General features: G+C 31.9%; 2 pseudogenes; one reads left to right on the forward strand and one right to left on the reverse strand.

The window, feature by feature from the left end:
- The first annotated feature begins 941 nt into the window (after positions 1 to 941).
- Positions 942 to 11463, forward strand: LOC149541639 (disease resistance protein RPS4B-like; annotated as a pseudogene).
- Positions 11464 to 14096: 2633 nt separating this feature from the next.
- LOC149541640 (uncharacterized) overlaps positions 14097 to 26029 on the reverse strand; it is a 52037-nt pseudogene continuing 40104 nt past the window's right edge.

A 26029-nucleotide genomic window follows, 5' to 3' on the forward strand; every position in this document is an offset into this window, starting at 1 on the left:
AAAGGCAAGAGTCGAGCGGGACAAGGCTTGACAGGTTAGCCAAGGGTTGTGAAGGTTGGAAGCATGGCATGGGATGTGTGGATTCATGCTTGTTCACATAGTTTGCTTGGTTGTGGCTATGGCCATGAAGGCTTCCATGGTTGTATGACAATGGTATTTTTGCTGAATAATACATGGTGATGGATGCTTTTGGAGGTTGGGTTTTTTCCCTCAATGAGGGTTTCCCAGGGTATATCTTGTGTCACAATTTTGTGGGTATGTTGTCTATTCTCTTGCATGTGGATTTTAATTCCGTGTTTATTTTAGATCTATTATGGGTTATGTGGAAACGGTTATATTCTTTGTTGCCAAGTTTCCTTACAGGTAGTAGTGGGAACCCAACAATCTAAAGGAAATGCTTCAGGTTGTGCTAGATTACAATCAGCACCTGAATCTAATAAAGCACACAAAGTATATGCTTTGAGGCTCGAAAGCTTTACAGTGAGTAAAAATGTAAGGCATGGATTATGCATACCTTTAAGATAACCAAACACTTGTTTTACAGTTGATTCATTTTCCTCCTGTTCATCCGAACAGGTTTCTTCTTTTTGACTTACATCATCCTTTTGTTCTGCTTCAATCAGGAGCTTGTCAAAAGCACTGAGAGAACTCGAAGCAGCATCAAATTCTTTTAATTCTTGTTGGACTTGATGTATTTCTTTCATAACATTAGCTTTACATTGATGATATGGCTCTGTACATCTACAATAAACAATAGGCTTTCACTACACCATTGTAGTTTTGATGGATTGAGACAGATACCATTACTTTGATAGATGTTGAGAAACTGTCGTAGATGACTCATATGGGCATTATAATCCTGACTAAAGATTAAAATATCATCAATGTATGGCTCTGTACATCTGTACATCAGATTAAAATAACCCTTTACGAAAGAAAATATGGCTTTGTACATCTACAATTCTCTACAGAAAGTTGGGATCTAGGCATATCTTGATTGTGAAGTTTCAACTGGGAGACTCAATTTTTTCCTCCATAAAGAACACCATTTTTTCTGCAATGGTTCACATTAACATCTTTTTGCAAAGATATGCAGAGTCTCCTTGGTACTTAGCTGAGCTTGCTTTAATGTTTCAAACCAAAGCCACAATTATTCCCTTGTTTTACCATGTTGAGCCTTCAGACTTCTACCACATCAAAGGAGGAGTTGCATATGCATTATCCAAACACGAAAAGAAGGGTAGATACGCCGATGATGGCATTCAACAGTGGAAAGGTTGCTTGCAGAACGTTTCAGGGATCATGGGCTATCAAATCAATAGACAAAATGAGTAAGATTGTTAACTAATGCCTTTCAGTTTCTATAACGCACTTCAATCAATGTCAAAATCTAATAACACTGGACACAATTTTGGGGAAGTAGGACAAAATTACCTCAATTACTTGCAGCCCTTTTGAAATTCAATCTTATGTTTCTGCATTTCAAATTTTCAGCAATCTGAATAGGCTATGTTGTGACATTGTGTTCGCCATAATTAAAGAGAAGGGAAAGCGAAAAATTCCTTTGGAAGTTGCAAAATATGCTATGGGACTTGATGAGCTTGTGAAAGATTTCCAATGTCATTGCCAAAGCAATGGGGAGATGAGAGATAAAATAATTGGCATCTATGGAATGGGAGGGTCTGGGAAGACCACTCTCACCAAAGATTTGTTCAATTGCAAACATTTAGAATTCAGTGGATCAAGTATCCTATTTGATGAGCAGGAAAATGATGTCAAAGACAAATTACCTTCATTACAGTGGAAGCTTCTTAATGATCTTTTTCCTGATGGTGAAGAAATGTTTTCTAATACTATAGAAGATGGAACCATAATCAAGGACAACAATCAGAAGACCCCCAAAGTAAAAAAACATTGGTAGTATAGAAGATGGAGTCAGCATTATCAAGGATAATCTTCAAAAGAGTCATGCATCAAATTTACTTTTATAGTTATAGATGACACTGATCATCAGAAGAAATTGAAAGCCCTAGTACCCTTGAATGTCCTTACTCCCAAAAGTTTGGTGACCGTCAAAACCCGTGATGAGAGGCTTCTTTTTCAGGCAGAAGTAAGAGTCCACTATAACATGAAACAAATGAGTCTACAACATAGCAAAGAGCTTTTTTGTTGGCACACGTTTCATAGAAACTCTTGTAAGACTAGATTTGAAGATTTGGTAGACAGTTTTGTAAAAGCGTGTGGAGGTTTACCTCTTGTACTTTGAGTATTGGGCAGGCATGGTTTTGGTAGTTGAAGGGAAATGAGAGCATTCCAGAAATTCATCTGAGATTAGTATGCACATCTTGTATTCAATAGTTCATTGAAGAGCTTCTGATAAACAAATACAAGTGCATACTACTATGCCATAAAAGTGGAAACAGACATAGTTGATTTCCCACGATTAAAATCTTAAAGGAAAGTGATTGCAATTTACAGATCAAAATAAATTTCAGCAGCATTATGACATGTAGATTATTAGTCTATCATCATAGAACTAGAATAATGAGATAGAATAAAGAGCACAAATATACGTGGGGAAAACCTTTCCAAGTAAAAACCCCACGCTCCAAACCATCAAGCTAATGTATTATTCAGCAACGAGTTACAATACATTTTCAGCCTTCACATGGAGATTTACATGTTGCTCCATTCTAGAGAAAATTCGACAGCATAACCCTGAGCAAAAACTTCTCATCTCTCTCTTCATTCTCTACAACAATGCTTTGTACTTAAAGTTTTCATATAAGAGAAAACAATTTCTAAAGTGTCTACATTCAATGGATCTACAAATTATTTTAAAAACTTCCTTATGCACAACCCTTGCATAAAAACAAAGCATATGAATAAATCATTAAAAAACAGAAGCTTTCTGTTTCTCTACTCTAAATTTTTTCTTGTGGAAGAATCCAACTTCATTTAGCAACTTTTCAGGAAAGCATAAATAAAACAATAAACTATGGTAAGCCTGAGTCACCTCATCCCAAGAAAAGACTAATTGGAACTTGCAGGGAGATGCTGTTAAGATGAGGCAACACAAAGACATAAAACAAACGCTTAAGATAAGCTATGATGCTCTCGAAGAGGATGAGAAACAAATTTTTATAGACATAACATGCTTTTTCATAGGGAAGGATGTGAGCGAGGCCATGAGTGTGTGGAAGGCTTCCAAGTGGAGAGCAGAGCATGCACTTCAGGCCCTCCAAGACAAGTGCCTCGTTGAACTGCAACTTTCTCTTGATGAAAGATTTTATCATCATGAGCGAGGATTTGTTGCGAGAAAGCATGATCACCTCCGTTAGATAGTAGGGGCAAGGTCCCAATCCACAAAGGAATCCGAGCTCCCGGGTTGGGCAGAGATATGGCGGACAATGGCAATCCTTGTCGGCTGTGGCGTCGTACAGGTCTTGTATGTGTTTGTGTGGCATTTACATTTACCCTTGACTTATAATTAAGATTTTTTCTAACTCCATAGAAATTTAAATGCAGACTGAAATGCAAAGCATTAGTACGGTAGCGGAAGGAAAGAATTTCAGATATTTTAATGATTATTCTCCTCAACTGACATATCTTTGGAGATTTTAAAGACAACGACTGATTTACAATGGCTTCAACATAAACGTCCCCATGATTGCAGTAATAACGATATTCCTGAGTGGATTTCTCTACAAAATTTGCAATGGCTCCAACTCAAAGTTCCCCATGATTGCAGTAATAAGGATATTCCTGAGTGGATTCCTCTACAAAATTTGCAGTCTTTAAGACTTGAAGGAGTATCACCTACGACCTTGTGGCAAAAGGATAACCAGGTATATACTTTTTCTTGATAAAAAATTGCCCGTTAGTCGAATCCGCTAATAGTTCGTTCTCTTAAGACTTTTTACCATTCAAAAATAATGGTCTGAATCAAAAGAATTGTAAATTTCAGATTCCACTCAAGCTGAAATAGTTGTATTATACTTTCCCAGAATCTAGGTTCGAAGGGACTTTAAATAATGTGGTGAATGCAATTAGAATGTTAAAACATCTTGAAGTTGTGTACTTGCAATATGACTATGGAATTTAAATTTTAGTGTGGAATTGCTCGCTAAGATCTGTAAGAAAATTCACCAAACTGAAAATTTTAACGTTGAAAGGCGATTACAGTTTGAGTAACAGGGGAGAGACAAGTGATGATGAGTTAGCAGGGGAATTCACTTTGAGTAACAGGGGAGAGACAAGTGAAGATGATTTGTTCCCTATGAGAAGCCTTGAAGCCATAACCATGTCTGCTGGACTCAATATAAGTAAGGTCTCAATAAGTGGAAAGTTGTGTCCCACCCTTAAATCTATCAAGCTGTATGACATAGATAATGAAATTGAAGTGAATTTAATAGGGGTAACCACACTCGAATGTCTGGTATTGTTAAGATGTACAGAGTTCAGAAAAGTATCGTGCAATGATCTGTTGCAGCTTGAAATGCTCCGCATTAAATGGTGCGATGCTAAGTGAGTTGCCTAATTTTGGGCGTTTCAGCCGTCTCAAGAGGATCTATATTAATAAGTGTTGGGAGCTGCAGGATATACCAGCTATTGAAAGACTGAAGGGTTTGAAGAGGATCTAGATTTCAAGTGTCCAGAGCTGAAGAATATCAAAGCTATTGAAGAATTGAAAGGATTGAAGAGAATGTGGATTGAACGGTGTGACCAGCTAGAGAGCGGAATTTGTTTTAAAGAATTGAAAGTGTTGAAGAGAATCTCCACCGGGACATGTCCAAGACTGCAAAGCATACAAGGAATTGAATCCTCCATATGTCTGGAGAGCTTTATCATTGCTGCATGTCCGAAACTGCAGAATATAAGAGGTATAGAAGAATTGAAAGGACTGAAGGAGATGATTATTTCCGATGCTTCTTCAATAAGTTCCGCTGAAAAGTTGCATGTATTAAAACAGATATGTATATTTTCTCATTAACTTGCCCACTATTTCCATTTAGTTCAGTTGCTCTTTTGCCATATCTTGTAATTTTTGTAACGGTTGCATCTGTATAAAGTCTTTCTGAATAATGCTGAAAATAATTTAGTGAGAATACTGTGGTTTCAGAGATTGCCGTGGAAGCTTACAATTCTGGTGGGGAGACCGGCTAGAGAAGATGAAGACGAAGACTCATCAACCATTCCATTTTTAAATGCAGATAAAATTTACAGCACATTGTTAATGGTGGATGATTTCTGTGAAATAGATCTGAGTACGGAAGAAGCAGAGGAGATGATCCATACGTTTCATATAAAAACCCAACATTCCTTCGGTACGTTCATCTTTTGCGCTATCCTTTGGGGACCCATTTTAATGAAGAGAGACATTTGTAATGGGACTGAGATTGTCTTTGACGGGAATTTTTGGCTGAAAGAAATAGGACTCTGCAGTTATCGTGCAGATTGGGTATACATTTGCGCTGTAAGGGTCCTTTTGGTTCCTGGAAGATGACAGGGATTGGCTTTTTCAAAATCTGGATTTGAAAATTTGTGCGTTTGTTTCAAAATTTGCAAAATGGAATTAGCATACGAGACTTCCAATTTTGTCTCAAAATCAGGTTTTCCGACTTCTTAAAAAAAGTAGGAATTGAAAATCAAAACCTGGTTTTGTTTTTTAAGGAGTGTAAAAATAATAGATTGGACTATTTTTTGAAATTTGCCTTCAACTCCAAGCGTACGCATAGAAATGTGTCTTCACATGCATCTTCCGAGTAAAACAAACCGTTTCAGGAAAATCTCAAAAATCGGAATGAAGATATACAAAACCTTGATTTGGCTAAACCAAAGTTTGTACAAATCCAGCTTTTTTAAATTCCACGAACCAAACGGACCCTAAATGAAGAAAGGCTCTCAAAATATGACTCTTGGATGACAACTGATTGTTCTATGGAGGTGGTGTTTTTAATGGGAGTGAAGGAAAGCGAGGAAAGGAAAGCCCTCGACATAATGCAGAGCTTATTTACTCAACTATGCATTAGCAATGGCGGCTATCATGGAAAATTTGACAAAGCCCATAGGGGACGTTATGCTGAATGTGATGATGTCATTGACATTTATGATTTGCATGAGCATGATGACAAGGATGATGACTGTGATTGCAATAATGATGATGATGTAAGCTAGTTATAATTGTAATTTTTTTTGTAAATAAGACTAGATATTAAAAATTGAAGTTATTTATTTTTAATTGTAGAGATTATATTTCATTATTATTAATATTTATGAAATATAAATTAAGTTATACTTGAAATATTTATGTATATCATTTGATTATTATTAATTAAGATATGTTTAAAATATAATAAAGTAATAAATAGATAAAGATCAAAGAGTTGTCTTATGTGATTGCACAATCAGAGCGACAAATTTAGGGAAGAACTCTTCATCAGAGATTGGGAGCCCATTTTGCAATTACTAGGATTTGAAGAAGCAGTTTTCAGAGAATGAAGTTTTTAGAAGAAAGGGGGTTTTCTCGTGTTCTTCATGAGATTGCATGTTTGCATGTTAGAATCAGATTTAGGTAGAATCTTGTGATTGATTTATGCAATAAGATTTCTATTTTCCAATCTTTTGTCTACTTTGTATTTGGATAGATTTGTTTTCAAATATTTGTACATTTGTTTGATATTATTGATGAAACCCTATTGTGAATCTTAAATTCCTCTTCGTATCGAAGCTATCTATGTTTGAGGAATGGAGTGTGTGAAACTTCATTTTATAAATTTTACAAATGGGTATTTTAATCAGATGGGGTTTTGGGATTAAAAAATCAAATTTTAGATTGTCAATTCGATTTTTTTTGGGTTTCCCTATCAGAGTATTGTTCATGGTTTTATAAAATAAAAAAATTTATTAGGGAGTGTGGTGTTTGTTTTATTAAACAAATTTTTAAAAAATTAAATTAAATTTGGTGATAGGCTGGGACCATCAATCTCCCCCACCCACCTTCTCACCCTCATGGGAGCAATTTGGTTGTGGTTGCATTTAATAGTTGCTATGGCAGTAGTCTCGCCCTTTAAGGGTAAGTCGACGGGCCTTAAACGGTTATTTTAAAATGCTTTATTTTATTTTAATTTAAATAATTTAATTTAAATGGTATTTAAATTTTAATTAATTTTAATTTCAATTTAAATAAGATTTAATTTAAATTTTAGTTTAATTAAAATTTTATTATTAATATATTTTATTAATAATTTTCTTTTAACTATTAAAGTATGTTAATTTATTAAGTATTTGCTTAAAATTTTTATGCTATTGGCAATTAATTTAATTAATTAATTAATATTTTAATAGGACATTAGAAGGAAATTGATTAATGAAATTCTTTTTATTATTTAATATTATCAAATAATTAGTATTTAATTATTTATTAGTTATTATTTAAATTTATGATCCTTATAGAGGTGTCAGTTTGGTGAGTTAGTGGTAGATAGGCATTCGATTTTAAAAGTAAAATTGATATTTTTATAACTTTATCGAATTGAAAAAATTACATCAAAATGAAAACATGAACCCTGATTGAAATTGAAAACTCTATAAATAGTCATACTTGGAAAAGAAAACTAAAACCCTGGTTATTATTAAATTTGTGTTTGAAAACAAAAATGAAAACTTGAAAACCTATAGTGAACATTGAACTTATGTGTTTTCAAAACTTAAAGAATTATGAAAAGTTACTATTGTATGTGTTGTATGCGATGTGTGGTTATTAGTGTTGGGATTTTGGGTTGACTTAACTTTGACTAGTTAGGATGTTTACCAGAGGCTTGGGGGTTTATTTTAGGATGTCAGGATGATATTTTGTATATGATCTTTTATACCCAACCTTGGTGATGTGACATGTGTATTTCTATGATAAGTTTGATTTAATGGCGATTATTGCTTTCTAGTGTTCTTATGTGAAATTGAGGTGAATAGTGTGACTTTCCTGATATAATCTTTGAGTCTTCAATCAGTTATCCTTGGTTGACTCAAGTAGTTGCTTGTATAGGACTGAGGTGATTAAATCATTTTTTAATTTTCTTATGTCATGTTATAATGTGGATTTAGTTTATGTCTACTTGATTTTGGATAATTCCTATTAGGATGAGCATATTGGTGGAATCTATGATTATGGTCAGTAATATTTTAGTACTTTTTAGTTGCTTGTTTAAGAATTGATGTATGGTTTATAGTCATTTGAGATCTTTTGCTTTTGTTGAGTGTAGGGTAAGTTTTATGTATGTCATGTTGGAAAATGGCTTGGAATGTAGGTTGAGGCCCTAAAGAGGCTAATGAGTAACTCATTGTAGGTTATTTTAATAAGTGATAACATTCATTAAATGGGTTTTAAATGAATTAATAAGATATTGGTACTACAAAAAGTCAATAGAGGGCAGGAGTATTAAAAGATTACTAGGGTGACCTTAAAGCTGACTTGTTAGTATTCTTTGTTTATACCAAAAGATACTGATGCTGCGTAGAGACAGTAGGGGATCGGATTATTAAAACACTATTGGGTAACCTTAGAGTTGGCTCATGCGATGACACTTGCCTACTTGCATAGTAGAGTTCCTACATGTTTATGTTGCTTTTAGGATTAGTTGATACTTGTGTCTTAGTACCCTTTAAGATAGCTTTCTTTTAGGTGATTCCTTGAACGTAGATGTTGGTTTTGACTTTTGAGTTTATTATCATGTTTGGGACTTGAGACTATCTCCTTAGTGGGGTGGGAGTGGATCATTTTGGGTTTCACAAGGTTGGGTGGTAGTACATTTTTTTTATATCATTGAGATCCAACCATTGGATGTTGTTGTTGGATATGTTTGTGCAGATATTCCTTTCTCTCTTATCTTGTATTTCTATGACAGATAGTTCCTATTGTATTGTATTTTAATTCATTGATCATAAGAGATGTTGTATATTATTTTATGATGTATATTCTTTTAGCTTTTCATACCTTGTGACCTATACAGTGGATGATTGTGTATTTTATTAATTGCCAAGTGACATCTTATATAATTATATATTATTTAAATGGATTTGTACTTGTTGTTATTCTTTAATAAGGATGTGTCATATATTGGAGTTCATATTAATTAAAACTCAAATGTGATTCAACATTATGGGACCCTTAAGAATTGTAATATGTTTTATGGTATGTGTTTATGTGAATGTTAATGCTTTTGCTAAATTATATCTATGGTTGCTAAGTTATTATCTTTCAAGAAAAAAATGTTTGACAAACTTAGTGAAATTTTAGGTTAATTTATTTTGGGTTCCCTTGCGAGGCATTACATTTGGTATCAGAGCTTAAGTTTCTACATTAGTAGCTCTAGGTATATTGGAATATCACTAGTTGATAACTAGTTGAACTAAAACAAAACTTGAATTTTTTGTGTATCAATTACAAACTTGAACCAATTGAACTAAAACAAAACTTATACAGTGTTAAGTATCTTTTACAACTTGAACACTTGAAACTTAAGACTCGATTTCTTGAAACATAGTCAAAGGCAAAACTTGTAAAATCCTTGAGTTGGATTTCAGACATATTTTCTTATGATTATGCTTTTGGGTAGTATGCATATATCATTGATCAAAGACTCAAACGTTATATCACGAAAGTCACACCATTCACCTCAGTTTCACATAAAAATAATGGAAAGCAATAATCACCATTAGATCAAACTCATCATAGAAACACACATGTCACATCACAAAGATTGGGTCTAAAAGATCATATACAAAATATCATCATGATATCCCAAAATAAACCCCCCAAGCCTCTAGTAGACATTCTAATTGGTCAAAGTTAAGTCAACCCAGAAATCCCAAAACCATAACCAAACATTGCATATAGTACATACAATACTTAATACTTGTTGAGATGTTATCATTAATACTTGTCAATACTTCTCAAGATGTTACAATGGATTGAAATAACAATAAGAATTGTGATTATTTCTAGAGATGTTTACTTGATCAAGGCTCCCCTGTTAGTGCCCTCACTAGTAATTGGTTCAAATGATCCGTAATTTTCTAAATTGACTCTAGAAATGCTCTCATCCAAAAGATTTTAGCTTATCTCTACAACCTTGGCAAGATTCTTCTTCGTAGAGATATCAAAAGAGGCATGTCTCCCTTCAACTTACTTGCCTAAAACAAAATAATGTGCTGGTGAAGACCACTTTTATATTTATATACCCAAATTTTGAGTTTCACAGTTTGTTTACATGGACTAGTCTTGCAATACAAGAGTGTATTGCCCACTATACAATGGATTTGTGAGAGTGAAATAGTTCGTTTATGCCACCTCACATGTGATGTTTGTGGAGAGAAGATAGATAAAGAGTGAGGTATTCTAGTCAAATGATTTAAATTCAGGGATATTATTAGAATAAATTGTATTTCCAAAAGTATCAGTTTATAATATTGTTAATGGTATGATTGATATTTTTTTAATATATGGAAAATGTTACATGAGAGATGAAATAGAGAGTTTGAATGCAATTTAATATAGGGGAAAGGACCCAACACCCTTACTTCGTGCTCATTAAAATTGATCATAATGATCATAAAAATAGCCAATTTTTTTATGACACCTTTGACTAGTCAAGTGCTTATAACTAAGGTTTCACCTTGTCATAATTTAATTTGATTTTAGTTTTATGTGTGGTAGTAGAATGAGTTCAAATTATCAATTTTCTAACCTCCTACCCATCATAGTCAACTACCCACCCCCCCACCCCCAATCGATAGTTGACCACATCCCAATAGTTGTACCTATTGTCACATTAAATTTTAATCACATATAAATAAAATATACACTAAAAATCTAAAACCTAAACAATATGACATTTATATATAAATATACATATTCTACTTCTATTTACTAATATTCTAATTATTAGTCAGATATTATCTTGTGATTGATATATCTAAATGTATAAATTAAATTAAAAACTCTTTTTTTTGGTTGTTTTTACCCTTAACCTTAAACTCATTTTCCTATCATTATACTATGTTGTTCATATCTCAGTTGATCTATTACCGCTTGGTGCTCTGCGAAGATGCTTCCTCGCACATAAAGAATGGTGATCATACATGGAAGACACCATGGTTCACATGCTCAAGAGGCCACAATTCCAATGCTTAGAGGTATATTTATTTTTAGTGTTACAATTTCTGCCCACAATTGATCGGCTATTGTAAAAATTTCTTCATGAAACTTGTAATCATTGATGAAGGATTATAAATAATTTGTGCAAATTTTTTTTATCATTATTGGGTGTATTTTTTGAATGATATTGTTCTTGACCATATCTTTTTGTGGGGTTTTTATCCTGTCTAATTTCAGATTTCTTCTTATTCCAAAGCCCATTGAAGGCATTGTCTGCTTCCCCATCAAAGACATTGTCTGCTATTTAGAAACTGGTGATGGGCGTTCAACTAGATCTTCCATTTGTGAGGAAAGCTATCAAATCTGAACAATCTTTTGTTTGTTTGTTTGTTTCTTTATGATTAGTAATATTTGATTTTTCCCTATTTTCAGATATATAGTCCGGACGGTGATTTGGTCAAAGTGTTCTACAATGATCAACACTACATAGCAACACTGGAGGATGCATCTGCTACCACACTTAAAGTTGGTAACTCTTGTCATGGAAGACTAGAATTTTGGGCTACTTGAATGACTGTTTTTCTCACATATTTGTGTGCATGTCATGAATGCAAGGCTGAATGTGGCTTGGTCGGTGCACAAAATCAACTGTGATGTAAGGAAAGGTGAATGTATCTGATATTGATGAAGCTCTGATGAACAATTCCAGAATACTGATGAGAGTTGGTTGGTTTGATGGAAATCTTGCCAACCAACCATTTGGAATCCTTGGACCAAGTGATGTTTGTATAGAGGAACAGTGAGAATTGGTTGCAGATGCTTCAAGGCAAGGGATAGTGCTACTCAAGAATGATAAGAGCACTTTTCCTTTTGATCAAGATAAAATATCTTCTTTGGCTATCATTGGACCCAATGCAAATGCTACTAAAGAAATATTGCAATTTTTGTTTGTCTGTATGGATATTTAGTTTCTTCTAGCTAGGAAATTTTTGGATGACCAACTTGATATTTTTGTTATTTTTTAGTGGATAATACAAAAAGGGCTTTGCATTATTTAAAAAAAATCTGGTCTAATTCTTTTTGTCTCCTAAAAGTAACACTGATAAATTCCCCTCTGATAACTTCAATCTAAATTCTTGCTTTTCATTCCTCACATGCTTCATCCTATGGGCTCTATCATGTTATCTCTTAACTTTGAAGTGTTTCTTTATTGATGTTATTCTTGTGCATATAGAAGGTGAATCATATAGATGAGAGATTGTGAAATTGAGAGACTTATGAGCATCCTTTCATTTAGTAGTCAATGAGAACCTAGACTGGCAGAGGGTTGCAAAGATGCCCTGCCATCAAAGGTTCCTCTCTAACCAAGTGTTGGGTTATTCAGATTTGGTAGCCAAGAACTTCTATTTTTTTCACCATTCATTTCACATCTTAATTAATTTTTGATAGATGAATTGCTGATAAATTTTATGTATATGCAAGTTGGGGAAAGAGGGCTTCAACTATCTATAGAATGTCTCTATTGATACAACTACATTGAAGAATTTGAGATCTTTTGAGCAAGTAAGGTCATAAAAGACCTTACTAGGCAATGACCCATCTATCCTTATTTTTTCCTTTTGTTTTGTTTTGTTTTATTTTTTTTTGTAATGGATTTTTTTTGATAATTTCTACTAAGTACAGTAATTTAGTCTACAATATTAATTTTGTTGATTTTAGTGAATAAATGTGATTGTTTCTATAGAAAGTAATCTGTAAATTGACATATGTAGATCTTCAAAGCAAGATTATCATTTATGTCTTTATGAAAATAGATATATTGCTATAATTATAATGACTATCAATAGAACATTACAAAATGAGAAAATTGTCAAGAAAAGGTATAATAGAAGGACTGGTCAATAGGATATAACAAAATGACTTGCTTGTGAAAATAGAGGACCAATCTATAGGATACAACAAAATGACTGGCTTGTGAAAATAGAGGACCAGTCTATAGGTTATAACAAAATGACCAGCTCTATAAATATTCCTTTGAACCATCAGAATGATTAAGTCTTCATTGCATTGTTCTTCAGTTTAAAAGAATCAGGCCTTCATTGTAGCATATGTCTTCACTACAACATCCTTAGTTCACCATGAAGCCAGGGAAGGGTTATGGCTCGTCCTCAATACTATCTACTGTAGGATTTTTTGGACTAACTGGAACAACCATTGGGGTGATGGGATTCATTTTCCCAAACATGTTTTTGTCGAACAACCTACCAATTTGGAATTATTTGATTAGAGAATGAGGGGGGCTCAAGTTATAAGCAGTATGCATGTTGTGAAGGGAAACATAGTTAAGGGATAGAATGTTGTACATATCCCTTGAAATTTGATGATGCTTAGGTAAGGGGGTTGTTGGAGTACTCTGTTGTCCTACTCTATTTGCACGTGGTTCAAGAGAAGTTGCTAAAGAACTCACTTCCCTAATATTTGCAAGTCCCCTACTGACTTTATCTTTTACTAGCTTAGCTCTTCTATAACCCTTCTTTTCTTTCCATTAAAACTCCCTCTCCTTTTGTTGTTGTACCTTTTCTTCTTGCTTCCTTTGTTTTATTATTTTCCTTTCAAGTTTATGACGATCTTTCCTTTTTCTCAACTTAGTTTGATGAATTTTCTTTTCCTCCAACTATTTTTTCTTCCTTTCTTTCAACTCTATAAGTTCAACCTTCCTTTCTTCTTTCTGCTCTCGCAATATTATGTACTCATTAGATGTAAGTATTTGAGATTTTCTTCCCAATCTAAGAGTGGTATTATCAGATGGTTTGAATCTCTTTGTAACCCTTTGAATTGGTAGCTTCAAAAAACTTCTTAATGATCCCTAACTACATAACCTTTGTTCATATTATATCTGAAAGGCTACATATGTCTTTAGTGCATCTAGGTTATGTTTAGCCTATCCATCTTCATCTACAAATGTCTTCAATGCATCTAGGTTGTGTTTAGCTTGTCCATCTTCATCTTCAGTGCATTCTAGATTTGAACCATATTGATTATGTTCAATGTGACCATCTTTACCCTCATTACATTCCAAAACTAAAGTCTCCCAATTTTTTGTTTCAACATAATAATGAACCACTTCTTCTCTTGGCATTGGAGGTGGAGAAGGAATAGATAATGAAATGTCTTCATCTTGAAACTCAATCTCTACTCCCAATTCCATTGCTCCTTCCTTAACCCAATTAGGTGGATCAAACTATATTGGTAAACTCATTTAATCATGCAAGTCATCTTCAAATTATCTCTAGGTAACATTTGCCAGTGAACTTATATTTTCATTTCCTGGTGAAGTTGTATTTTCATTTGCTGGTGAACTTATATTTCCATCTATTGGTAAACTTGTATTTTCATTTGCATCATCTTTCTGTTGTTTTTCCATTTCCACCACACAAATTTTAATAGCTTCACCATCATAACCAGCTAACCTTAAATTCTTTCAGTATCTACAACATCATTGTCATCTTCAATGTTGAATGCATTACTTGGCTTCATGTCATTACAAAGAGCATCTTTATTCAATGGCCAAATTCCAGTCCTTTGGAAGCTAGTTGTAATATTGTTAGGCACAAGGGCAAGTTTGAAAGTTTTCTTGCTAGTTTAGCCAATTTTTTTCTTCTTATTTCTATGTTTGGATGTTTGGCCATCTATTTTGACCTTTCAAATTTGAAATATGACTTGAATGGAGAAAATGCACTTACATCTAAAGGTTGCAATCAATGACTAGTGTGATAGGAAATGTAAGAAGATCTATGCCCAAATATCTTGCCTCTTGAATTGTGGCAAAGGTAACATGACTTCCATGTCCATCAAAAATGAGCCAATGCCTATTTTTGGATGAAGACCCACCTAGAATAGATCTAGCAAAATGATGTAGGTAATTTAAGAAAAGTTGTTTTTTCATCCAAGCATGTAGTTGTGCTACCATGCAAGCTCTTGCCTCACATTTAGCAATGTAATTTTGAAGTCTTCTTTTTGCTTTGAAAAGATAGAAGACTAGTATGCTCTGACCCACGATATTGATACAACATGGTACTGTGATCCATTCTCTACTTTTAGATAAGATTTGGGGTACACTTCTACTTCCCAACTTTGCAATAACTCACATTCCATTATTTCTATCTGTTTGCACAACTATTTCATCACAATTCCATATGTGTATTGGTTCATAATGATTATAATCTTACAATTTTGTCAAATTATTATAAAAATCTGCCACAATACTTGGTCATAGCATGAATGCTTTATCCCTATCTAGATCCTCTGTAGTCTGTATTGTCAAATCTAGATGGTGTTTGCAGAACCCAACCCACCATAGTTTTTGAATGGATTTGGCCTTGTTTGGTAGATGTGAGCCAGATGTGACTTAAGCTAAATTACCTCTAAACCACAACCAAGCTGAGCTAAATCTTTACACCATTGGACAACTTCTAGCTCTTTTTCCAAGGAGAGAATTGTTGAGGGTCCCTTGATTTTTGTTTTTGGGGGTACTGCTAATAGGAATTTCCCACTTCTTTGCTACTCCTCTTATTGAAAAACAATTATCTTCAACATCTTCAATGGCATGTTCCATATCCTCTTCTGTCCATTGATTGCCTTGGAAGGTTTTTTTTTTTTTTTTGACATTTAGAGGATTTGACAACACCATCTAGCCTATTAGTATTCTCCACAACATGATTGTGATTTTTTTTTATCAAGAGTTAGCTTGGATGAATTGTTTTCATCATCAGAGTCAACGACATGTAGTTTGACACCTCATGGATAGCGAGGTGTCAATTTTTAGGTAAATCTTTTACTTCTTCTCTTTCTTGCTATCATAATGCCTAAATAGAAAATGTCATATATTAAAAACCATAAAAACACATTATAGAGAGATTATCTTATAGCAAAAAAAAGTGAAACAAAAATTTTATAGGAAAAATTATTCCTAAGAGAATGACTAAACATTTATCTTGACACAAATGATATGTTTATCTTAAAAATAACACCATATTTGAACTTAACATAATTATTTAGTCACTCTCTTAGAAATGAAGTTTTCATAGATTTATCATTTCCATCATATAATATGTTGTTATCTTTTCTATGATGTGTTTTCTCCCAATAATAACTTCATGTTGTTTGATGGTTTGTAGTTCAATCAGTCTCGTAGAAATAAAATTTTTGTCATAATATTTTTTCAAATAACTTCATACTACACAATGGATTATGATAGATATATCTCTTACATTCCATCATATAATATGCTATTATATTTGGGAATGAATTCACAGTTAATCTAGAAATAATAACATGCATTAAATGATGGACTATAATAGATTTACATGGAAATAAAATTTTTGTCATAATATTTCTACAAATAATTTCATAGTACGCAATGGATTATGACATATCTCTTATATTCCATCATATAATACACTATTATTTTTGGGAATGAATTCACAGTTAGTCTAGAAATAACAACATACAATAAATGAAATTTTTGTTATAAAATTTCCACAAATAACTTCATACTATGCAATGGATTATGACAGAAATATCTCTTATATTCCATCATATAATATGCTATTATTTTTGGGAATGAATTAATTGTTAGTCTAGAAAAAATAACATACATTAAATGATGGACTATCATAGATTTACATAGTGGATCATGACAAGATGTTAATAGCATACATTATATGATGAAAATGATGTTAATATACTATGTGGCACATAAATAACTTTATGATATTAGACTAAAAGAAACAACATACTTTATTTGTTGATCTGGAAGACTTGGTAAACATATTCATAGTTAGTCTATGAATAAACAACATTTTCCACTAACTGAATACGTTATATGATGGACTATAACAAAGAATACAAAGAATGTTGATATAATTCCTTTACTAATTTGCACAACATGTATAATTATATTAATACTAAAAAATGAGTGGTAAAATACCTGGTCTTTTGGGCTTTTGATATCCCAAGCAATTGATGTTCTATCTAGTTCCTTTAAGTGCTCATAGAGAAGTCTAATATTCTAGCAAACTAGCATAGAGAATACAGAGAATATTGATAGATTTTGTGATTCTATGTTGATAGATTATATGATTCTATGCCTACAGATATCCTAAGCAATCGATGTTCTATGCAGTCCCTATAAGTGCTCTGAGCTCACATAGAATGTATGTTCATTTCAACAAAATTCTTTAACCATATGTAGTATTAGTAGATTTTTTTTCCCTCCAACAATTTTGGATTTGAAATTGACAATTGGCTCATTTGTGACTTTCCTTTCAAATCCAACCTCTTTTTTTATATACTAAATTTGCAAAGTGGTTAATCCGTGGTATTTGAAAGTTTGTAACTTGATTAGTTGGCAATTGATTGTGGTTTCCAAGAGAAGACTTTGAATTTGTTTTTGCATTAATTGTCTAATTTTGATGGATTAGGGAGTTCAAACATATCAATGTTTATGATGCAGGTACTCTTAACTTGCTTGTCAAAGACTCTAAGTTGCTTATCAAAGACTCCAACTCTAGCAATTGGGTTGGATATTTGTCAAAGATGGGATGAATTCTCGAAGAAATGTTTTCTTATTTATAGTTGTATATGCATTGGATGTTGAACAACAATACATTAGTAATTAATTGGAAAGAAAATAAGGAAATGATGTCTTATCCATGTGTTTGGACAACCTCTTTCAAAAAGTGTACAATATGAAATACAATATTTTATACATGTTTCTTTATATTGTGTAAAGAGTAATTTGAATAATAAAAAATAACATTTTATATTAGTTTATATGGAACATACAATGAATGTTCTTTATCTAAAAGTGGTATCAATTTTAGTAAATCAATGATATATACAAGAAAAATTTGTAATGAATTAGTTTTTTATAATTATTAATAAATAAAAACTTAAAAATTAGTACCTTATTGTTCAATCAATAGCATATATTGATACTAAAATTAGCTCATAAGATGTTAACCACCCTCACAACTATTGGTACCTGTTCAACTATGGGGTCCTTTCCCCTATTATCTATATAGATTGATTCTAGAGAAATAGTGGGAAATAGTCTAAAAAACTTATTGATATGACTTGTAGTTGAAGTTGAGAAATGACATTAGTATTTTTAAGATTTGCAAAAATTAATTTATAACTTTACATTAAAAATTTAACAAAATTTGCAAAAATATATATTGATAAAGTGTCAAAAGTTTGACGTATGATATTGGTATGACTAGAATTTGTATATAATAACTTGAAAAATAAGATTGTAAATATAACATTTTGGAAGAAAAGGGTAGAATTTCAAAAGGATGAAAAATGACATCAGTATGAGTAGAGTTTGCATTTAACAATATAGATAATGGGAGAATAAGTAGATAAGAATTTGGGAATATATGTAAGTGGTGAAGACATGGAATTTGTATGAAAATAATTTGCATATCATAAATAAACAAAGGGAATTTGATTATAAATTGAATAAAAATAGGTATTTTTTGGGTGATACTATCCATAGCCAGGAGAGAACCAAATGAATCATCAATAACCTAAAATACCCAATAGTTCCAAAACTGTAGGGGTAACTCAACAAGGTGGATCTAGCTTAGAGCCAACAATCCTACATTATTTGGGCATTGGAACCCAATCTTCACTTGCACAGGGAGATACTGTTTCTTAGGTTAGAACCATATATCAAAATTCCATTAGTAAAAGCATAAAGCATATCCTCCTTATTCAATAAACTAAAAATAAATAAGTTTTTAGGAAACACATTGAATTTCACACTATCTTTAACTTTTCATTGAGTTGAGACATGCTTTCTAAGTTGGTCAATAGTGGTTCTAAAAGATAAGTACTTACTCATCAATGAGAGCCCCAATTCAACAATGGACACATTCACTACCTCATCATAGATTTTCTAGCTTTACAAACACATATGTATCTTTTCTTTGTTTCTAGGGTATAATATATTAGTTGGGATAACACCCAACAACTTATTTGTAAAGGAAGAGGATTATGATGTTGGAGAAAGGATACATAAGAGGTCATGTAGATGGTAGGACTATTCTATAGGGACAAACCTATAACATAAGGGATAACACTAGTGAACCCTAACATATGAGAAGTAGGGATAGTGTGCCCCGCACTCCCCCCCCCCCCAACCCAATATTTCCCTCTTGAAAAAGGGGCAAGGATTGGGAGACCTAGGTTGTGTCTCATAACTTGGACTCCATCGATGGATAGAAAAAACTGAAGGAAAAGAGCCATTTCATTGTTATACTTGGTTGTAGTTATGAAAAGAGAATTGAATGAAAATTATTTCCTTTGCATTATGCTTCTCTATATATTTATAATATTTTATGCATAGATATTAGGAAATTCTACTAGCAACATGCTTTAAAATCAAGAGAAATTTTAATCTCCCTTTTCGCACTTCCAATAGATTAAGGTATAACATAACAATGGAAAATATATCTAAATAATCACTCTCTTAAGAAGAAAGAAATTGATTATCAACTTAATGTGCATTGTCATAGAATTATTAAGCACCATCTATTTAAGGTAGCATTAAAAAATTTACATAGTAAAGAGTCAAGAATCTTGTTATGCAAAGTATTTTTCACATTAGTTGACAACTCTATAGTGGAGGGTCAGGCTTAGGAATGTATGCATACTATATTATTGAGATCAATGATATATGTGTGAATGGATATGAAGCTTGATTTCTTAAATAAGTACACTGTGGAGGGATGCATTTTGGTGTTGGATCATAGTTTTGATGGCACTTGGTTTTATGAAAGAATTCATATGTTTGCTCTCTTTGCTCTTTGAATTGAATAGGTGAGATAAATTTTTGATTATTTATTAGGACTAAATATTGTTATGCTATTCAAACACTATTGAGCTAAGGTGTAGGGTAGATTTTCATTATATAATAATATTTATTTGATAATAATCATCCTAAAATTTCTTTAACGGTCAATTATTTTCCTCAAAAGTATTTTGCTACATAACTATAATGTTTCCTTTCATTCTTTTTGGCTAATTTTAATAATACCTTTTCTTATTTCATCAATGGTTGGTAACATTCTACGTTAATAGTAAGATCAAATTTGTTAGCTATCTGTTGTTATATTTATAATATTGTACCTAATGCATCAACTTCTGGAGTCATAACTTTTGACTAAAATATGGGTTTTGGATATAATTTTATAGCTAGTTGCATAAGGAGGATTTATTTGGATTTTCAATGAGCTCAACTTGATAGACGAAAACTTTGAAATTTTCTAGAAGCCTAAAATTTCGTCTTGACCTCCAAAATTGAGTTTTTGTAGATTTTTTTTTCTAGTTTTTGTTCTAGTTTTTTTTTTAATAAATCCAAAATCCATACTCTTGATCTTGTAGATTAGCTGGCAATTCATCTTGCCTTAGTTGGGGGATTTTCTTGGAAAAAATAGGGATTCGTAAGATGGATTTTTGAAATTTCCAAAAATGGAAAATTCCTTTTTTTTTTTTTCTTCTAAAAATCTGCCAAATATGGTAATTTTCAGAAATGTAATAAGTAGGTGTTTTCTTTCATTCTAAGGTAGAATAGAGTTGCAGAAGTTGAATGAAGAATTTAGTATTTTGATAATCTGTGTTGTGTTATTTTTTTCTAAGTATTACTTTGAAAAGGGTTTGGGCTACATCAGTACCCTATTTGTCCACAATCTTCCTAAATTTTCACTATCTTTGGAGTATTGGTCCTAGCACACCTTACATAGATAGACAAAGATGTGAATTTAAAATCATCAATGCTCAAGTACTTTTAATATTTGCATGACTATAATTCACAAATCTTACCCTTTCAAGAAATCCGCTGTTTGGTTGTGGGAATAAGAATATGGGAATAGGAATACATATTCTTGAATTGTTATTCTAGAATAGGAAATAACGCTATGTATTCCTATTCTTGTTTGGTTTAGTCAAAATTTGATGCGAAATTCACAGACCCATAAATTTATGTTTTCTAAGAAATAAAACTAGAATATGAATGCATATTCCAATTACAATTATTTAGGTACAATTGCAAATGCTAATTTTCAGGCCAAAATTGGAATATGTATTCCTATTCACAATTTTGATTTGGTGCACCCAAACATAGAATTTGAAATGTTAAGAATTTACATATGCCTATTCCACTCATATTCCCATTGCCAAGCAGACCTAGACTTCAAATGACTTATTGCACATGTTTTAATTCTATCAATGTCTTGCTTCAATCTTTTTTTTATTAACTTACATTCTATAAAATATTTTGACTAATATAATAAAATAATACTTTATTAATACACTCTCCTTATGACTTGTTTAAACAATTAAAATTTAGTTATTTTCATTTTTTAATAAACTCTATTAAATAAAAGTCAATTCATTTCATTAATAATTCACATATTAAAATATATTAATAATGACTTCATATGATCTCTTCAATTGAAAACAATTATTTCATTTTCTGATATTCATAATCGTATTTACTTTTTCTCCCTTTAATGCTTATTGTTTTCTCAAAAGTGTTTCACAACGTAATATAATGTTGACTTTCATGTTTTTTTGGCTAATTTTAAGTCCCCATTACACATCTTAATGTGAATGTAAAATTATCAATGCTCAAGTGTTTTTAGTAGTTGGATGACCAAAATTTGAAATCTTACTCTTTCAAGAAATATCGAAGACTCCATATGACTTATTGCACATGTTTTAGTTATATCAATGACTTCATTCAATATATGTTTTATTGATTTAAATTCATTAAAATATCTAGACTAGTAAAACAAGAGCTCTGATGAAGCTAGAGTCCCCACCTTATGTAGAAGAAGGAAGATAGATTTGTTGACTTGCAAGTACTTTGATTTTAGTTGCATAGGTACTTTCTTAAATCCGCATTTCATTGAGTTGTAATATTTAATAAAGTGACCTCAAATTTTTAGATCTTAATACATATTGTTCCATTAAAGTTTTAGAATTTTTTTAAATATGTGACATTCTGATTTGATTCTTTTATAGATATTTGACATCAAGATATCATGTCTATTATCGTATTTATCAATTTTCAATATCATGTCCAGTAACTTACAGTCTTCAAAAGTGATCTTTCGTGTCTTGGGTAATCAAGAAAGCAGAAATACCTCTGATTTATCAATATAGAAATGATTAGTCAATGGGTGGGTCTTCTCTTTAGTCACATGGTGTGAAGGTACACAAACAACTTTATTGCAAAAGCATTCAACTTGATTTACACATCTATACAAGCTGAAAACGAGCATTTCAGTTTCAATTTTAAGAGCTGGTTCCATGCTTGGATAGCACCATGATTACAAACTCTTTCAGATTTAATGCATAATATTATATCAAATAATATAAAATATTAGTTTGGAGCACCCCAGATCATATTTCATGATTGTGGGCATGCACATTTGTAATGGATAGAATCCCTGCTCAATCTAAGACAAAGAGAAACTTAGAATCATAGTATGATGAAAGTCAATAATATTATACAATCCTTTGAATATATGAACATAAAAATTCGAGTGACCAAAAATTCATAGAAAATAAATGTACAGTGAGCTCATTAATTTGTCTTTCAAAAGGTGTCATACCATTTTCCAAATCTAAGATGCATTTCTTAAAATTCTGCACAGATTTCCTCAACTCCAATGCCTGATTATTGTTCAATCTATCTCAATTTTACTATTTAAAAATAAATACTATTGACTCCATTGAAATATTGTTCACCTTTTCCAATATATTTTGAAAACAAAAATATTTTATCTAACCAATATTTTTGCAAAAAATAAGATATTATATACGATATATATTTGTTATGTAAAAATCATTAAAAATATATTTTAAAACAATATACATTATATATTTTTATATTTTATATTTCTAATGCTTTTATAAAATGTTTTAATATTCTAATGTATCTTTTCATAAATATATATATAAGAAAAGTAATATTAAAGAGAAAAATAATTACTTATGTGGAAGAGTACATACAATACTGTCCTCTAATAATGGTTAAAGTGACTGTGTGAGTTTTTATAGTACTTTAACTTACAATCATTATCAACATATATTTATGAAAGTATCTTAAAATTATCTAAATATAAATGTCAAATTCCTTCCAACATATATACAAAAGGTCATTGTTTAAATGTGAATTTTCAGTTCTATGCATATGACTCCAACACCACCATGTCACAGTTCATGAAGCATCGTGAGACGTCAGATAGGGATGAAATTTAACAAAGAGATGGCTTCCCATCCTCTTTTCAGAGCCTCTTCCACATAGGTTGTATCTGGTAATGCGGAAGATGACATGCAAATTGTTAAGAATAGTGGAGTCTTTTTCCGTGAAGGATCATATATATCATTAAAAATTGCATTGATAGTGTAAGAAGGAAAAAATTATAAATTTTGGGAATACATATCTTGAGCAAGCTAGAATCTTATACTTTGGCTCAACACTTGATGATAAATTAGACATCTTGGAAATATGGTTCCTATAACCTTCTACTTATTATCCTTCTATGATTAAACAAAAAATAATAATTTCATAGCCAACTCATCCTTTAAAGAGCATCAAATGTTTCCGTAACTCAATCTATTAGTTTTGAAAATGCATGCCCCAAAATACTTGAATAAGAACATAAGAGAAGAACATTTTTTTAAGAAAATTGAATAAAGAGCTTAAAATAAAATTTAATGCTTTAAATGCATATCAATTTCCCATTTCCCATGTAATCTCCCATTTCCAAAATTTACAAAAAGAAGCACTTTCTATTTCTATAGGTCTGGTTTTAGTAAGCCGGGTGATCCTATTTGGGCAATTTTAGCTTCTTTGGTCAAATTGGGTAATTTGATTTGAAAGGAGATAAAGTTTACAATTGGAAAGGAAAAACAATATTTTATTAATGCCTTTTCTCCTCAAGTAATTATGGGAAGCTATATTGGAGATTTTTGGGCAATATGAAGTGAAAATTAACTCCGTTACGCTGGAAGTGTCAATTGCCGCAATAGGGACAATTGAGTAATAGAGTATCTCAAGTATGTGAGCCTGCTCTTTTATACGCCACTTTGAACTCTCTGGCATCTTCAACATAAATGGTGGCAATTCGTCATAGCCAAGACTTACCAGATTTGAGAGCCTTTCCTTGGCCTTGTCCTGAGAAGCAAGCTGCATGTCCAGAAGCTTTTGCAAGAGGAACAATGGTATTTGATTCTCAAGCATGCTCAGATCCCTCATTATTGCATTATTGTGAGTGGCGCTCCTACCAGACGGATCTAAAACTCTTCTCAGTTGCTTCACATTAGAGGATACATGTGAAGATGCCTGATGTACATGTTTGACGTAGAACTACAAGCACCCCAATAGGACGGATGCATCCAAGGCCACCAGTCATGCCTGGGCTTCCTCCGTGTAGCCCAGATACTTGTGATAGAATGCCCTAATCTGCCTCTCATGCTTCTTCATCTCCCCGACTACATGAGACTCGAACGCATAGTCCACAGGAATCCTCTTCTGGAACCTTCGAGTAGCAGCCACTTTGTATCTCCATTTCAGACAAATCCGATCCCCAGTTCATGAAGTGGAGATTCTTGTCCTACGTCTCATGATGCTTCAATGCTCAGATGCATCATTATAGCGGTGGTCAAATACTGGCTAGTTTTGTAACGGAGGGAAGTGGAGGGCTGTCGCCTACGAATGGATTCTTCGAGGCTGATAACAAGCAACACTTGAATCTCACCATCCCAATTTCTAGTCACCATTCCTTCTTTCCTAGCATATGACTAGCAGAAAATCCGAACAAACTGTTCAAAGATGTTCAAGGAGTGAAGCCTATTGGCTTAATAAACTAATATTATAATACACATTTTCTTTCACACTAATCCAATAAATGATCATACCAATAGTCAATCATAGAAAGGGAATGATATTTATTGAAGATAATGTGAAATCTTAAAAAAATGTTGAAGGAATATATAAAATAATTATCTATTATTTACTCGTGAAAATATTAAACATAATGAACACCAAAAACACATGTAGAATTTTAAAGAACATTTATGTAACATAATTTGTATTAAATTCTTTTATAATAAGTTTTAAAAATTTTAGTAATTCTTAAACAATGATCACAAATGTAAAGTTATTATCTTATTAGCATTATCATATCTATAAAATTTTGTATTTATTATATATTTTGAGTTTAAATTTTAGTTAATATTATAAGATTTTATGTCTGATTTCTTATAGAATTTTATTTTCAATCTATAGTTTTTAAAATACAATTTTTAATAATATGAAATAAATAAATAATTACGTTCAATTAATTCAAAAAAGTCCTTAGATTATCTTAACCTTTTTAACAAATTCATCTATTAATCAAAAGTTTCCTTTTTGACCTAAAGCTTAAATAAATTAAATTAAATTAAATTCATCTATTAATTAAATTAAACTTTCTTACATTAAAATGGGTAAATAAAGTTACTTTCTATCTAAAGCTATACGTGCAATGCAATTCCAAAAACTTCGCTATAAAACCCATGATTCAAGCCACATAGGAATCACAATTCATATTTTATATATTAATGCCCAACCTCTCATTGCTTTTCTTATATGTTTTCATTATTTTTTTTTGCCATACCAAATTTTGTTCCACATTTAAAATCCTATCCCCAAATTGGCTTCTCTACGACTCCCTTAAGTCAACGGCGAACTGAATTGGGTGCTAACTGCGGATACTGTCCCTTTGAGATCGACGACTGTATCCTATGTTATAACAA

Source organism: Cupressus sempervirens, chromosome 8 (genome assembly GCF_028749045.1).
Source record: "Cupressus sempervirens isolate cs-2001-9-10 chromosome 8, ASM2874904v1, whole genome shotgun sequence".
Taxonomy (NCBI): domain Eukaryota; kingdom Viridiplantae; phylum Streptophyta; class Pinopsida; order Cupressales; family Cupressaceae; genus Cupressus; species Cupressus sempervirens.